Source organism: Nicotiana sylvestris, chromosome 1 (assembly GCF_000393655.2).
Source record: "Nicotiana sylvestris chromosome 1, ASM39365v2, whole genome shotgun sequence".
Taxonomy (NCBI): Eukaryota; Viridiplantae; Streptophyta; class Magnoliopsida; order Solanales; family Solanaceae; genus Nicotiana; species Nicotiana sylvestris.
In genome coordinates, this window is record NC_091057.1 from 165,824,644 (window position 1) to 165,841,428 (window position 16,785).

The window sequence follows — 16,785 nt, forward strand, 5'->3', positions numbered from 1 at the left end:
CATTTCGGATTGTTCTTGTGAATTTGTACCTCTTTATGAGCAATTACTTATTTAATTCCTTTAAGCATTTAATATCCTTTCCAACTGCAGAACTGACGTGTCTTCCTTCTTTCTTTTATTGCTGCTTTAAATTATGAAACTGTTGTATTTATCGTTGTCTTAACGTGCAAATACGTGCCAACATGTTTTAATTATTGCATAATGATGCTCAACATCATACTCCACTCGTGCCAAACAAATACTATAGTAACACTTATAATGAGTGGTTGCGTTCTTCCTATATTATTACCCCCTAAATTCGAAAAGACATATTTGCGGTAAAACCAGTCGATCAGCAGTGCAGTCGACGGTTTCGTGACTTCCCCCTTGAGTTGTCCGCTCAAGGGTACCAGTCTAAAACCCCATATCGAGGAAGTTGATTCTTATTTATGGTTTGCGAACACAGAAATCTGAGTAAGGAATTCTGTTAACCTTGGAGAAGGTGTTAGGCATTCCTGAGCTCCGTGGTTTTAGCACGGTCGCTTTGATCATACTTGGCTTAATCAAATTGTCTAATTACTTATTTTAGAACCTATGTGCATTCACCTCTTTAACCGCTTTTAATTGCTTGATTATTCATAATTAAGAAATTAACTTGAAACTAGTCACGTGTACGTGTACTCATTTTGTTTGGCGCGTCAAGAATCATGTCACGCATACGTGTCCACAATTCCTAACACTTAGTTTATTCAAGAAAAGGTTTGGTCAAAGTTGTACGAACGCATACCTCGATTTATTTTTAAAAGAATCGTAATTATGTCACGCGAACGTATACACAATCACATTGATAGATCAAATCGCGCCTAAAGCAAGCTACGATGTCCATTAATTAAACAAATAAAACGAGAGCATGAAGAGTTTTCTAAGCTACAATAGCATAAAAACTTGTTAAACATTCCCAGTAGGCTTTTTAAACCAAGTCTCGCAACCCAACAAGACCCCAAACCTCAAATAATTTCGATTAACCCCACACGATTCAGGATTAAGGATTTGAATACAAGTTGTTTTTCCTATGCAAAAATTACACATTCGCCAACAAACGCAGTTAAAGCAAGATTTACGCTAATAGAGAAGCTAAGCTACAAAATAAAATGTGCAAAAATATATGTGCTACTTTCCTCCTCACTATTTCACATAAGACATCTGCTACAACCTGATACACCCCTCTTAAATTCACTCAAGCTAGAGGCTAATGAAGATTTTTGCTAGCATCGTGGAATTTCTTTAAATTTGCATTGGATGTTAATATCATACTGTTGCATTGTTATTAGTATCACATAAAATATGGTCATTTAAGGTACAAAAGGCATTAGACAACGAGTCCGGAACTAAAATGTGACTTTTTTTTATTCAAAATACACAAATAAGTGTTTAAAAAAAAAGTTACCAAACTATATATAACGCCACAAAAAGTGGCGCTATACAGTAACGGTAACTGTACCGTTACTGTATAGCGTCACTTTTTGTGGCGTTATATATAGTAAAACTGACACATCTTACATAGCGCCACTATTAATGGCGCTATATCCCAAAATCCCATCTTACATAGCGCCACTATTAATGGCGCTATACCCCTTATTAAAAATCCTTCCGTCTTCTTTTTCTTCGTTTCATCTCCATTATTTTACTCCCTTTTGGTCCCCCCCCCCCCGATTCTTCCCCATTTTAAATAAAAAAAAAAATTGGGTCCCCCCGGCACATAAAAGATGAAGATTGGTGGTCCCACAGTCAAGTAGAGCTTCGTGTTATTGTGGATTCACTCTTCCGGAGTCAAAATTTCGATCTATTTATATTCCGAAAATTCTAAATCGAGGTATTTCGATTTATTTTAAGTTGAAACTTTTATAACAATGCATATTACTTGATTTGTATGTGTTCTATTTCGGTTTGTGTTTATTTTTTCCGAAACTAGCATGTTAAATTTTATCCGGATTTAATTTTAGTGTTGTATAAAAATATATAAATTAGTCTAAAAAATGTGTTTGTTAATATCCTCATGTATATTTATGTGTTTTTATGCCGTTTAGTTTAGATTATTTTTAGCGTAGTAAAATGTAGACCTTTTTAGCGTAGTAAAACATAGACCTTTTTAGCGTAGTAAAATTTAGAGCCTTGTAGCGTAGTATTGTGTAGTATTTTAGCTTAGAATTTATTTTGTTTAATTATCTTATATTGTGCCACTAAGCCTCTAAATATCTAGCCCGGAACCAATAGATATAGATATAATTTTTACAATTAATTTATTAAAAAATATGAATAAAAATTATTTAAAAAAAACATAAAATTATTAATGATAGTTTGGTACCACTGGGCCTCAGAAAATCTAGCACGAAACCCATAATTATAAAAATTATATATATATATATATATATATATATATATATATATATATATATAATTTTTAAAATTAATTTATTAAAAAATATGAATAAAATTTATAAAAAAAAACATAAAATTATTAATGATAGTTTGGTACCACTGGGCCTCAAAAAATCTAGCACGAAACCCATAATTATAAAAATTATATATATATAATTTTTACAATTAATTTAGTAAAAAATATGAATAAAAATTATTTAAAAAACATAAAATTATTAATGATAGTTTGGTACCACTGGGCCTCAGATTTTTACAATTAAGTTATTAAAAGTTATGAATAAAAATTATTTAAAAAAACATAAAATTATTAATGATAGTTTGGTACCACTAGGCCTCAGAAAATCTAGCACGAAACCCATAAGTATATATATAATTTTTACAATTAAGTTGTTAAAAAATATGAATTTAAATTATAAAAAAATACATAATTATTAATGATAGTTATTAAAAATTATGAATTTACAGTTGACGACATGAATGCACCTATACATCCCGGCCCTCGGACGTCGGAGCTACTACCCCTACAGCCCCAGCATAGATCCGAGCATATATGGGGGGGAGAGTTGCTTACGCAGACTTTTCGGGGCAGGAGAGTGGATTTATTGTGGGAGTTTTTGACTCCTCCCCGCGTTCTACATCCCCGTGTGGTCCATCACCTGGAGGAGATGAGATTATATAGGATCATTAGCATTGGCCGGATACAGCTCGTCTATGCTTTGAGCACGGCGTTGATTGAGCGGTGGCGACCGGAGATGCACACTTTCCATCTGCCCATCGGCGAAGCCACCATCACACTCCAGGACGTCGAGATTTTATATGGCCTGTCCACTGATGGCTTGCCAGTTTTACTGCTTGGGAATATGAGATATTTTAATCGGGATTCATATATGGATATGCTGCACAGGCTCACGGGCTTCAGGTCCGAGGACCCAGATGTAGCAATTGGGAGCAGTCGTATGCAGTTGGTCCCCATTAGAGACCACTTGGTGCAGATCCACGATACTATCACCGACGACTCAGCGGAGGTGGATGTGGAGCAATATACAAGGCTGTTGTTGCTCCTTCCATTTGGGGGGGTCTTGTTCCCGAACACTTCGGGGAACCTAGTGAGCCTCCGTTTTCTGCATCATATTACGGACTTCGATGATACAGTCAGCTACAGTTGGGGTGGTGTTGTCCTATCATTTTTGTACAGGCAGATGTGTCGGGCATCCATGGGCACACAGAGAGACGTTTTTGGCTTTCTGCCACTTCTACAGGTGACAACTTATTCAAATAATATGTCCTTTAGTTACAATTCTACCAACAACTTATAGTTAATCTTTACGTCAACTTTGTATGTCAAGTTTGGGTGAGGGAGCGATTTCTGCAGCTTCGGCCACCTCTACCACAGCTACCGGCTAATGTACATATTCCTGATCTCCCTCTAGCTTGTAGGTGGGTATTGCGTCGTAGACTTGCACGAGAGTATCATGGCCATCACAATCTCCCCTTCTGTAGGGATGTGTTGGATTTTCTGGAGGACGCACAGGTGAATATCTAACAAAACTTACCAATTATTGTTTAACTAGGTGTTGCGCATACTAACGGTTTGTGTTATTATTTGATAGTTCATCTGGACGCCGTACAGCGAAGAGCTGATAGGTACCCTGCCAGCGTATTGCAAGCACGGCCGCCATATTTGGAGGGCTTCCGTCCCTCTCACGTGCCTCGATATTGTCGAGCATCATGCCTCAAAGCGAGTATTTCGTCAGTTTGGATTTCCGCAGCCTATACCGACTCGGCCTGCATGGGATCCTTTACATTATGAGAGGGATGATCGGATGAGGTGGACGACACATTTATTGATTGGCTGACAGCGCAGTTGGGTATTTGGGACAGCCGAGGGGACTTGACCCCAGCTCCGCAACACTTTCCTATCGAAGTTTATATGGCATGGTACCGCACTGTTTCCCGACTTTTTATCGGGAACCCAGTTCATCAGGTAGATGGTCGGTACGTCTCATACGCCGGGAGACATGAGGCTCTGGTATGTTTTCTGTTATTATCAATTACATTAATAGTAATTTCGAGTCAACTACGTAGTTTATATTAAAAACTTTTGTGCAGGCGATTGGATTGCATACTGTATATCGTATGGGGCAGCAGATGCAGAGTTATGTCCACGATCCTGTGATCATGCAGGACTATAGTCATCGCTTTATGGATGTGGCTTCCCAGACACTGCAGCGAGGCCGATCGGATCAGCGTTTGGCACACGAGCCAGATTATGTTGACCCAGCCACGTACTAGCGAGGTCGTGGTATGCCACGAGGTGGTGGCCGACGAGCTGCTGCTACTCCCCGACGACCTGCTGGTGCCGGACGACGTGGTCGTGGGCGGAGAGGAGGTCCCTAGCAAGGGGGCTTTGAGGCTCCTGCTGATGATGTTGCTGATGATATGGGAGGTGGCATGCATGAGACCGAGCATCCACTGCCACGGCTATCAATAGCTTGATATCGTACTTTCCATAGACATGAGTTCCGTCTATAGATATAACGGGCCGGCAATACGGAAAACCATCAATTGCTGGCTTAAACGCCCAGAACACGTAATTAAATATATATTCTGGTTTACCCGGACTCCGCTCAAGCTTCCATTCAACAACTGTTCTGGGGTTAAAGTGCTGCAGTGCAGCCATGTGCCTAGGCAGATCCGCAAATGACTTATCCCAATTACCATAGACTATTTCAAACGCTCTTTTGCGCCCAAGATATGCCTTTCTTTTAGTAATTGTGTGGCCATATTCCTGATGGACTGCTGTAATGCACTCTTTGATTTTATACCTTATGGACGCTTCGATGTGCGGAATAAGTACAAGAGATATCAAGTCGATATCCAAGTTGAAATGATTCCCGTTGAAAGTGTCCATTTCGCATGTGTGGGTAGGAATGTATTTACCCACTTTCCACATACCTGTCTTTTTCTTCTACGCACGCAACATCCAATTACATGACCAAAACCACCTGCGGGAAATAGCCTTGTATACCGTCGGACTTGACTCCGATACCTGCATCTCACGACACTCTTTAACATTGTGCATTTTACAAGCCCTGCTTACGCGTGCTTTTAGGAAAAAGGATCCCTTTTGCAAGTACCGTTGGTCTAGACTCATCCTACATTGCTGTCCGGATTTCATCAAAATCCCTTGTGAGAGCTTCCATATCCGGCACGGCTGGCAAGTTATCAATATAAGGAATCTCCCTTGAATGAAATGGCACTTCAGACTCGTACATTTTTCGTCTATAGGGGGCTCTCTTCAAATCGGGTCCTTCCTCCTCGTCCTCTTCATCACCATCCTCACGAGCAAATGGTGTCTCGTCTCCCGATTCATCGGCATTGTTATCGTAATCGCTGTTCTCTTCCTCACTCTGTGCATCTGCCAAATCCTGATGTAATACGTCGTTTTCGGGCAATTGAGTGAGTACGGGTAGTTCAACTTGCTCGTTTTCACTGCACATTTCAACAAAAATATAAGCTACTAAATTAATAAATGCTTTATATATGGCTATATCATTTCACTTACAAGTCGTAATGTGATGACATTCCATGATGGACGTTTTCAGTTAGGTGATGACTACCGGATGGGCCACTTGTAAAATTCATATCCGGCCGGTACCCCCTATTAAATAAATGAGCGTTAAAATTAATTCAATACGCCAAAAATATATATAATTAACACAAATGAAAATTGAAGTTTACCACTCTTCTTGTGAATTATGGAAAGCAGGGTATAAATTATTTTGTCGCTGCTCATTCGCCGACGGTGATAAATTTAAATCAAGAAAAAATCTTTTATCCGGAACATGTCCGGTAAAAACTGATCCAGAATAACCACCCGATGACTAGGGGTTATCTCTACTACGCACAACCTCATTTTTTGGAACGTCTTCGACCTTCACGTACATCTCCAACATTGTGATTACAAGAAATTCCCGGCATTCGTCCGGAGTCCTCAAGAAATCACTCAAAGTGTCATCATCGTCGATGTTAAACTCTGAGTAAAAAGCAACCCCTTGCGGCGTAACGGAATACGGATATCTTCCGGTTACTTTGAGTATCACTGAACGTTTTCTCACACTCATTTTTTTGCATAACAACGATATCAATGTTTCGTACTCCATTGAAAGTGGCAATTTAACATTACACTTAGCAGGTAAACTGTAGCCCACAGAGTTATTCTCCATCACAACCTCACCCCCCAATATAATGATACTCTTATTCTACGTTCTTCAGACATAATGAAAAAATACTGGAGAATTTAACAACAATAGAAACCAACAAGAGTTTAAAAAATTTTTGAATGAAGTTGTGGTGATTCTACGATGTTTATATAGGAAATGGCTAGCCGGGGAGGGTTTTTTTTTTGTATATAGCGCCACAAAAAGTGGCTTTATACGCTTTTGAATTATTGAACCCAGAAATTATTGGTGGGGTCAGGTAATAAGGGGTATAGCGCCATTAATAGTGGCGCTATGTAAGATGTGTCAGTTTTACTATATATAACGCCACAAAAAGTGGCGCTATACAGTAACGGTGCAGTTACCGTTACTGTATAGCGCCATTTTTTGTGGCATTATATATAGTTTGGTAACTTTTTTTAACACTTATTTGCGTATTTTGGCTTCAAAAAAAACCACATTTTGGTTCCGGACTCATTAGACAACACTTGACTCATTAGTAATAGTCCATTGTGGTAAAAGCAAAGCAGATTGATTCAATCAACCATACATAGATTTTCTATTCATGAATGTGCCTGAGGTACAGTACCTTGAAATTTTATGAACTTGGCAGAGTGGAATAGCTAGAAGCTTCAGGTCCTTCGGTACAATGAATTTGCGACTTTCGGGCAACCTCACAAGAAAACAGTTTTGTGCACTCCTTTGGCCTTTTTGTATCAGGTGGCTTGAGAGTTTACGTCTTAGACATTCAATTTCTGATTCACCAGACCTAACACGACCATCTAGAAGCTTGAAAATGGAATTTCCTACTTGCAATAATAATGCATGTGGATATTTGAGCAACTCGACCTTCAAACTAACTTTCTTCAATGTATTGATAAACAAAAACCTCCGACAGGCTTCTATTGTTGAAATTCTGGAGCAAATACAATGAAATAAAAGCTCTAAAACAGAAAAACTCTCAAGCGAGCTATAGACTAGGCATCTGGACCGGAATCGGCGACCTGAACTGATTCAACTCGACTGGATTTGGGTAGTGATTTCAAGTTGATTTTCACACTGATTTGGTGTAGTTTCAGGGAGTTTTGGAGCTGGGTTTACCACAGGGTTCAAACTCGATTTCGCCAGATTCAATGGAAGGTCGTCGAAGTTACACATTTCCGGTCAGATCTGGTTCCGTCTTGTGTGTGTCCTATTGTTTCTGGGCAGCAAAACGGAGAGGGTGTGAGAGGAAAATGTGAAGGGTGTGGGGTTGAGAGTGGTCGCCAGTTTCTGCGTTTTGTTGGAGATGAAGAAAAATGGGTAAGATGAAGAAGAAAAAGATGTTCGGGGGGAGTTTGTTTTTTGTTCTGCCTTTGCTTAGTGTTTAGGGTGTATCGAGGAAGAAAGCCACATTGGGGGAGGGGTCTGATTTTGTGAAAAACGGCGGATAGCTAAGTCCAGGGATCTAGGTCTTTTGAGTGTGTATATGTATAAGTTTTTTTTTAGGTCAAGGGAGTATGAATTTGATCTTATTGGACCTTAAAATTGGGCCGAAGACTAATTCTTCCTTCTAAAAAATTATATACAATTTATAACATAAAAATATAAAACTAATCTTAATTAATTAAAATAGACAGTATTATGTTGTGAGACTATTTTAGTAATTTTTCAAGATTATATAAAAAATAAAAATCCTAGTAAAATAATATGACTACAAAACATTAATGAAATTTTTTGTAATTTTCATTTTTTGTGATAAAATAAAGTGAAAGAGTCAAAACTAGTTGAAATAGCTGTATTAGACCTAAACTAAATATTAAAATGCTAAAATATATAAAATCTTGGGGAGGGTCAAAAATCACATGTCTACAGCTGCCCCTCTTTGACTAGAAACACGAAGTATTTTCAGACAAAGAATGACTAGATAGGTTTTTTGACCCGACCCTTATTTAGGGAGACCAAAAACTAAGAGGAGGGAGAATGTGACCGAGCCCTAGTATCTGAGTTGCCTACATATCCTTGGTTATAAAGGAATCAAGCCACGTGTAATTCATAAGTGAATAAGGTGATGGAGTATACTGAGGTGGAGAGCCAGTCGAGGTGCCGTTCTGTCGAGGTTCCGGTCCGCGGTCCTGTTATTACATCAAAATCAAAAATGAAAAAGACTAACTAAGCCTATCAACTATGAGTTACAAGATTCCTATCTACAAGTCTTCTGAAGCTTGAACTTGAGTCTTGAATGGTTCTTCATGCAGACTTTAGATTTGAACCTTGACGCTTGCTAGCTGCAGGTGCTAGTTCAATCTTCTTCGGATCAAGACCGGACATGCAATGCTCGTGATTTCAACCATGTCTTGAGCAGTTCCCAACTTTCTCTACTTCTGCATTTTGGATTCACTTCATTTTTTTTGGATTGTGACTAACTTCTGTTGATCATCTCGGACTGTTGACTCGCATTCTTGCCGCGAACTTCAGCTACTTCTAACTTAAATTGAATTCTGAAATGACTTCCCTTATTCTCCAGGTGGGCGCCTGATTGCCAAAACTTGAACTGTATTCCCTTGTTCTCCAGGTGGGCGCCTGATTGCCAAAACTTGAAATGTATTCCCTTGTTCTCCAGGTGGGTGCCTGATTGCCAAAACTTGAACTGTATTCCTTTGTTCTCTAGGTGGGCTCCTGATTATCGAAACTTGAACTGTATACCCTTGTTCTCCAAGTTGGTGCCTGATTGCCGAAACTTGAACTGTATACCCTTATTCTCCAGGTGAGTGCCTGATTGCCAATCTAGGTGGGCACCTGATTGCCAAAACTTGAACTGTATTCCCTTGTTCTCCAGGTGGACGCCTGATTGTCAAAACTTGAACTGTATTCCTTTGTTCTCCAGGTGGGAGCCTAATTGCTAAAACTTGAACTGTATTCCCTTGTTCTCCAGGTGGGCGCCCAATTTTCAAAACTTGAACTGTATTCCCTTGTTCTCCAGGTGGGCGCCTGATTGCCGAAACTTGAATTGTATTCCCTTGTTCTCCAGGTGGGAGTCTGATTGCCAAATCTTGAACTATATTCCCTTGTTCTCTAGGTGGGCGCCTGATTGCCGAAACTTGAACTGTATTCCTTTGTTCTCCAGGTGGGCGCCTGATTGCCAAAACTTGAACTGTATTCCCTTATTTTCCAAGTGGGCACCTGCCATTACAACAAAACAGACAAAACAAAAGAAACTTTTTCTTCCCCAATTTGGTACCGGGAACATCTGTAAGTGTTAATCGAATCATGTTATCCAAAAGATCTCTAAGAATTTAAAAGTTAAATCTCATTATCGAGGAGTGCCCTGAAAACTTCAAATTAAATCTCATCTTAAGAGTGACAACTTTAAAGCTAAATTATATTTCCTAAAAGTAGAACTTACGCTAAATCTTGTTATCTATGAAGGTCTTGAAATTTAACTAGGTCTCATTATCCAGGAGGGCCCTGAGAACTTTTAAAATTAAATCTCATAATCCAGGAGGGTCCTAAAAACTTGAAATTAAATCCCATTGTCCAGGAGGGTCCTGAGAAGCCGAGAATGAACTTACCTTAGCCATGCTCTCTTCCTGGAGGATCTCTGCAGAACGAGCAAAATTCCTTGCCCCTGAACCATGCTTTCCTCATGAAGGGTTCTTGTAGATCGAACACATTTGCTTTCCCCTTCTCAAACCGCCTTTGTGCTGACAAAATTTGGGCACGACACTTGAAAAGTTCAAGCTTCCAAACTTTGATTTGGACATATTCTTCATCCCTATTTCAAACAAAGAAAACTTGTGAGTTTAAACATGGTGGTTGGTTTGTTGCCTTGACTTTGAGGGCGATTGCTCCTTCACTTCCTATGATAACTTTGATTTCAACTCGAAAGATCTTGCTTGCTTATTGACTAACCACTTTCTTTGTCACTCTTATCATAGAAAATACCTCTGATTTGTTCAAACCAAACCCTTTATCTATTGCATTGTGCTCATGAATTGACATATACCGAACCTTTGTGTTTCACATGAATCCCAAAGCATGTCAATTGCCACCCACTCAGTGCGCTTGTTGTTCTTTCCTGACGTATGCCATTGGCCTTGGCCTTGAGGTCTATTGCTCATTCACTTACCATGATAACTTTGATTTCCACTTGGAAGACCTTGCTTGTTATCGGTTAACCACTTTCTCTGTCAACCTTATCACAGAAAATACCTTTGATCCGTTCAAACCCAACACCCTATATCTGTTGCATTGTTCATGAATTGACATATACCAAACCTTTGTATTTCACATTAATTCCAAAGCACGTTGATTGTTACCAACTCAGTGCGCATGCTGTTCTTTCCTGAATTATGCAACTTTGATGTGCTAGCCAGATCCCGTTTTGTGCAATTGAAAAGCTGGTGGCAAATTTTAAAGTCATCTCTCACTTGTTCTGACCAAACAGACTTAGGAAGAGGAAGTAAACAAGACAAAAGGAACAGAGTAAAGGACAATGAAAAGAGATGATTCCTAACAGGAAAACTACAAAGTATAAACTTATCAGATGTGGATACCAATTCTAATGACCATGACATGCACCTTTGGATCAAGTGGCTTAATCTGTCAAGCAAGTATGATGTTTAACTCTTGTTATACCCCTAAACTGTGAAACTGGGCTTCAATGCTCCGATTATCCAATCTGATTCACGATCCTTATTCGACTTGTAGTGCCCGAAGAGTTTTCACCACCAAGCCTCTCTCATTTCGTTCTTTCCTTCAACTCACTATCGCCTTATGGTGCATGTGAAGGTTTTCACCAATAAGATTCTCTTATTTTGTTCATTTCTTCTTATTTCCTCTGATTCTGCAGATGACAAGGCATTAACCATGGTAAAAACATCATATACTCTTGGCATGTCTAAACTCAGCACTCTCAAAGATTATCTGGAAGGTCTTTTTTGGGTTGTACTGTGGCTTTTGGACAGAGTTAGAAAGAAAGGATATCATAAAGGCTCAAAATAACTAAGACAAAGGAGTTAATTTATTTATAAATTTTGGAATCCATTCTAAAAACTTTGCCCCAATTTCTAAAACAAGGGAATTCGATTCTTTTTTTTCTTTTTCTTTTGATGGAGTTACTAAGAAAGACTGCCCCACTTTCGACTTTGTGTGATTATGAAATATTTTATTTGGTATGACCGAACCGTAAGGCTGCCTGCGTATCTTGTGGTGATAAGAATCAGGTCAAACGTAGTTCACAAGACTACTTTTTGTTACTATTTGCCTTTTTCTCTTTTTTTTTTTTTCTTTTTCCTTTTTTTTCTTTATCTCTATTTTTCTCTTTCTTTTTTTTGAATTTTCCTTTTGGAATGAACTTTCTAAAATAAACCTATGGGGTAATAATCTCTTTTTTTTCTTTTTCATATGACTCTAACTTGATTCCAAAAGAGGGGAGGTCAAAGAAATCAGTACAGGCTCAAAAGGGCATCGAATGGTATAAGTGTTTGGGTAGATGAAAGAGGGCCTCCCAATCCCTGAAAATGTCAAGTACAACACATGCAACTTGAAATGAAAAAGGGAGAGCACACACAACATTTCTTTTACAACTTCGGTATTGATATCACTTATATGCCTTCCACTTTTTTAGTGCCTTGTCAGGTACAAAACTCTCGTTGGGCGACTCCCTCTTCACAATGGATATCCTCCGTCAGTTCAAAGCAGATCCCCTTGGATTTATCTTGTTACTTGAGGTGCACTCAAAATTGCTCACTTTAAATTGTTTGGGATGCGCTCTCCTTTAACGAATTCTTGTCATCCTATTAACTTCTCAAATTATCTGCTCCAGTTTCACACAGTTTGGGCTTTAAATGATCTCAAAATGTCCAAATCTGTACTTATTTCCCTCAAATGTCCCTATCATCTTCAAAATTGTTTCATTGCTTCATGATTAAACTAACTTTTAAAACCAGACTGGGAAATATGCATGCATGTTATGTCACTAGAGCCAGCATGAAAAGAACTATAAAAGGAAAAGAGAACTAAACAAAGATGACTAGAAATAATAGAAAATAGAAAATTGCATTAGACAGACAGTGTAAGGGTTTGAATAACAAGACAAGCAAAATAAGCTGGGGTACAATACAAACCTAGATAACACTAAATTAGTTACTACGACTAAAGGAACTAGGCAAAATAAAAGGATAGAAAGGTTTGAGTCACAAGACAATATCCAGATTACAACCCTGAAATAACCCGGACAACAGAAATGACAACAAAATAAACCACCAAAACTCCTCCATGGCTAGCCAAGAAAGGTGCATCTTTTCCAATTACCAAGCTCGGCATCTTAGCCACTGAGTTCCACATCAATATTACCAAGACCACTACCAATTTCAATATCATTATCTTCACCAAGTGGCTCATTGGCTCCTTTGACCAAACCTTCGTCATTACAAACCATCCCAACAATCGGTGCATTGTCATGTACTTGTAGAGGATTATGTGTGACACTTGGGGTATTACTGCCTTGGACCAAAATTATTCCTTCTTGAATTATTCTTTCTATTTCCTTTTTCAAAGCACGACAATCTTCAACATTGTGCCCCTGGGCATTGGAATGGTATTCACTCCTTTTAGCAGGGTCAAAGCTTCTCGTACGTGGATCTATATAATTTAGAGGAATAGGTGTAATCATGTCACAATGTTTTAATCTCTTAAACAAACTTGCATATGACCCTCCTATTAGTGTAAAATTATCTTTCAGTCTTTGTTCCCTTCTACACTGTCACGACCCCAGTTCGCCCTCCGTGAACTGTCGCGACGGCACCTAGTCTCTACGACTAGGTAAGCCTAACAAATGCGGAACATAAACGAAACTTGCGGAAAAAATAATCAAAACCCAAAATAACTGAATGGAAGCAATAGTTATAATGCCGCTCGGCATATACAACACAATATTCTCAAAACCAAGTACACTATCCCAAAACCCGGAAACTTACGGAAATACAAGCCTTTGGAATATCTAACAGTCTAACTCCAGGATATCGAACAAGAAAGAAAAATACAGAAGGACAATGTTTAACAGCTAGAATAGAAAGGGACTTCTCAGTCTGCGGACGCGGCAGATGTACCTCGAAGTCTCTAGAGCAGTCGCCTCCCTCAAGGATGGTAGGCCTGAGTAGCGGTACCTGGATCTGTACATGAAAAACATGCGCAGAAGGGGCTTGAGTACACCACAACGGTACTTAGTAAGTGCCAAGCCTAACCTTGGTTGGGTAGTGACGAGAAAGGTTAGAGCCCTACTGAGGTTAAATAAAATATAAAGATCAATAGTATAGAACATAACAGTATAAATAAGTACAGCAGTAAAATAACACAGGATGTACAGGACAACAACAACTATACAGAAGCAAGGTAAGAACGGAAAAGAAATACGGCTCAGCACCAATAATAACAATCGGGGATGTCCCAGGATACCGTCCTATAGTCCCATATGTACATGGCCAATGGATCTCCCGGGATCCCATCCCGTAGTCTAACTCATAGTGCGCAGGGATCTACCGGAATCCCGTTCTGTAGTCCCAAATATAATTACCCAATACTGGGGGAATCTGCCAGGTGCATTCCCGTAGTTCCATAAAACTATGCAAGGGGATCTGCCAAAATCCCACATCCGTATTCCCAAAATAAACAGACAAGGGGGAGTAACCAGAATCCTACATCCGTAGTCCCAAAAATAAATACACAACAACAACAGGAAAATATACAGAAATGGCAAAACTTCATATTAAGGCAACAAGTGATTCTAACCTAACATGTTGCACAGAATTCAGGTAAGCTAAGTCGAGCAAATAAAGCAATTAAGTCACTTAGACATGCTTTCCTAAGCTAACAACAGGCTTAATAGTGCAAGTAATAGAGACATGAAATGAAACATACTAGTAATTACTTAAAGAAAACTGGATTTCCAACAATTAGCACAAGTACGCACTCGTCACCTCACGTGCAAGGCATTTCAATTACCAAATATACCAATCATAAGGGGAAGGTCCCCCACACAAGGTTAGACAAGCCACTTACCTTGAACCGGCTGAAAATCAACCCTAGACCAAGTTCTTGCCACGAGTACTCGACTCCAAATGGCCCAAATCTATTCAATTAAATTGCATAATGTAAATAATACTTCAAGTAACTGATTCTACAATTAAATTCTAAGCTAATATGCGAAATTATGTAAAATGACCAAAACGCCCCTCGAGCCCACGTCTCGGAATCGAGTAAAATTTATATTTCCAGAAACCTCGCACTCTCATTAGTTCAGTTATATCAAAAGTACCAAAATCGAACCTCAATTTGTCCCTTAAATCATCACTCAAAGGTCTCCAATTAGACAAGCCCTAACCTCCCAATTACCACTGATTTTCCTTAATTTTTCATGCTTAAATTGATAAAAAATAATCCCAATAATGAGTTTAGGAACCAAAGACCTTACCCCAATGAACTCCTCTAAAACTCTCTCTTGAAAAGTTCTCCCCAAGCTTCTTCCCGTTTTGAAAAGATGAAAAATGGCTAAATTTTGCGAAGACAAGAATTTATATGTTTTGCCCAGCGATTTCCGCATTTGCGGCCCTAGGACCGCTTCTGCGAGGACTTCGTCGCATCTATGACTTTCACTTAAAGGCCAATTTCCACATCTGCAGATACTCTTCCGCAGGTGCGGTACCGCTTCTGCGGTGAATTACCTGTATCTACGGAACCTGTTGATCCTCCCCAAATCCACATCTGCGCTTGATCCGCCGCTTCTGCGGCTCCGCACCTACGGGACCCAAACCGCAGGTGCGGTTATGACAGTAAAGCAGCTGTTGCAGTAAACTTCAAACTCCAAATCCTTCCTTCAACCATCTGAATTCATCCCGAGGCCCCCGTGACCTCAACCAAAGGCACCAACAAGTCACAAACCACTATCCAAACTTGTACCAGCCCTTAAAACACCTAAACAACATCGAAACCTCGAATTAACCAAGGATTTAAGCCTAACAACTTCAAAATTCTCAAATACGTTTTCGATCAAAAAGTCTATCAAACCTCGTCTGAATGACCTAAAATTTTGCACACACGTCACATTCAACACTACAAAGCTACTCCAACTTCCGGAATTCCATTCCGAACCTCGGATCAAAATCTCACTATCGACCGAAAACTTCAAAAGTTCAACTTTCGGTATTTCAACCTTAAATTAGCTATGCACCTCCAAAACACAATCCGAACATGCCCCTAAGCCCAAAATCACCTAACGGAGCTAACGAAACCATCGAATTTCCATTCCGAGGCTGTCTTCACATTGTTTTGACTACGTTCAATTTTCCAACACATAAGCTCTCATTTAGGGACTAAGTGTCCTAAAAACTCTCCGATACTCAAAATTGAACATCCCGGAAAATCAAAATAGCAGAAATAAACTTGGGGAAAGTAGTTAATAGGGGATCGGGGCATTAATTATTAAGACTACCGGTTGGGTTGTCACATCCTCCTACACTTAAATATTCGTTCGTCCTCGAATGAGCATAAAGACATACTTGAAGTAGTGAAAAGATGAGGGTAACGGCTGTGCATATCCTGATCGGTCTCCCAGGTCGCCTCCTCGATCGGCTAGCCTTGCCACTGAACCTTTACAAATGCAATGTTCTTTGACCTCAGCTTTCTAACCTGCCTGTCAAATATTGCCACTGGCTCCTCAACATAAAATAGATCCTTGTCCAACTGGACTGAATTGAAATCCAACACGTACGATGGATCACCATGATACCTCCAGAGCATCGAAACATGGAATACCGGATGAACTCCAACCAATCTGGGAGGTAAGGCAAGCTCATAAGCAACCTCCCCAACACGCCTCAATATCTCAAAAGGGCCAATAAACCTCAGACTCAACTTCCCTTTCTTCCCAAATCTCATAACGCTCTTCATAGGTGAAACTCAAAGCAGAACGCGCTCTCCAACCATATAGGAAACATCACGAACCTTTCGGTCCGCGTAACTCTTCTGTCTAGACTGGGCTATACGGAGTCTATCCTGAATTACCTTAATCTTCTCCAAAGCATCCTGAACTAAATCTGTGCCCAATAATCTAGCCTCATTCATCTCAAACCAACCCACGGGGGATCTACACCGTCTCCCATATATATAA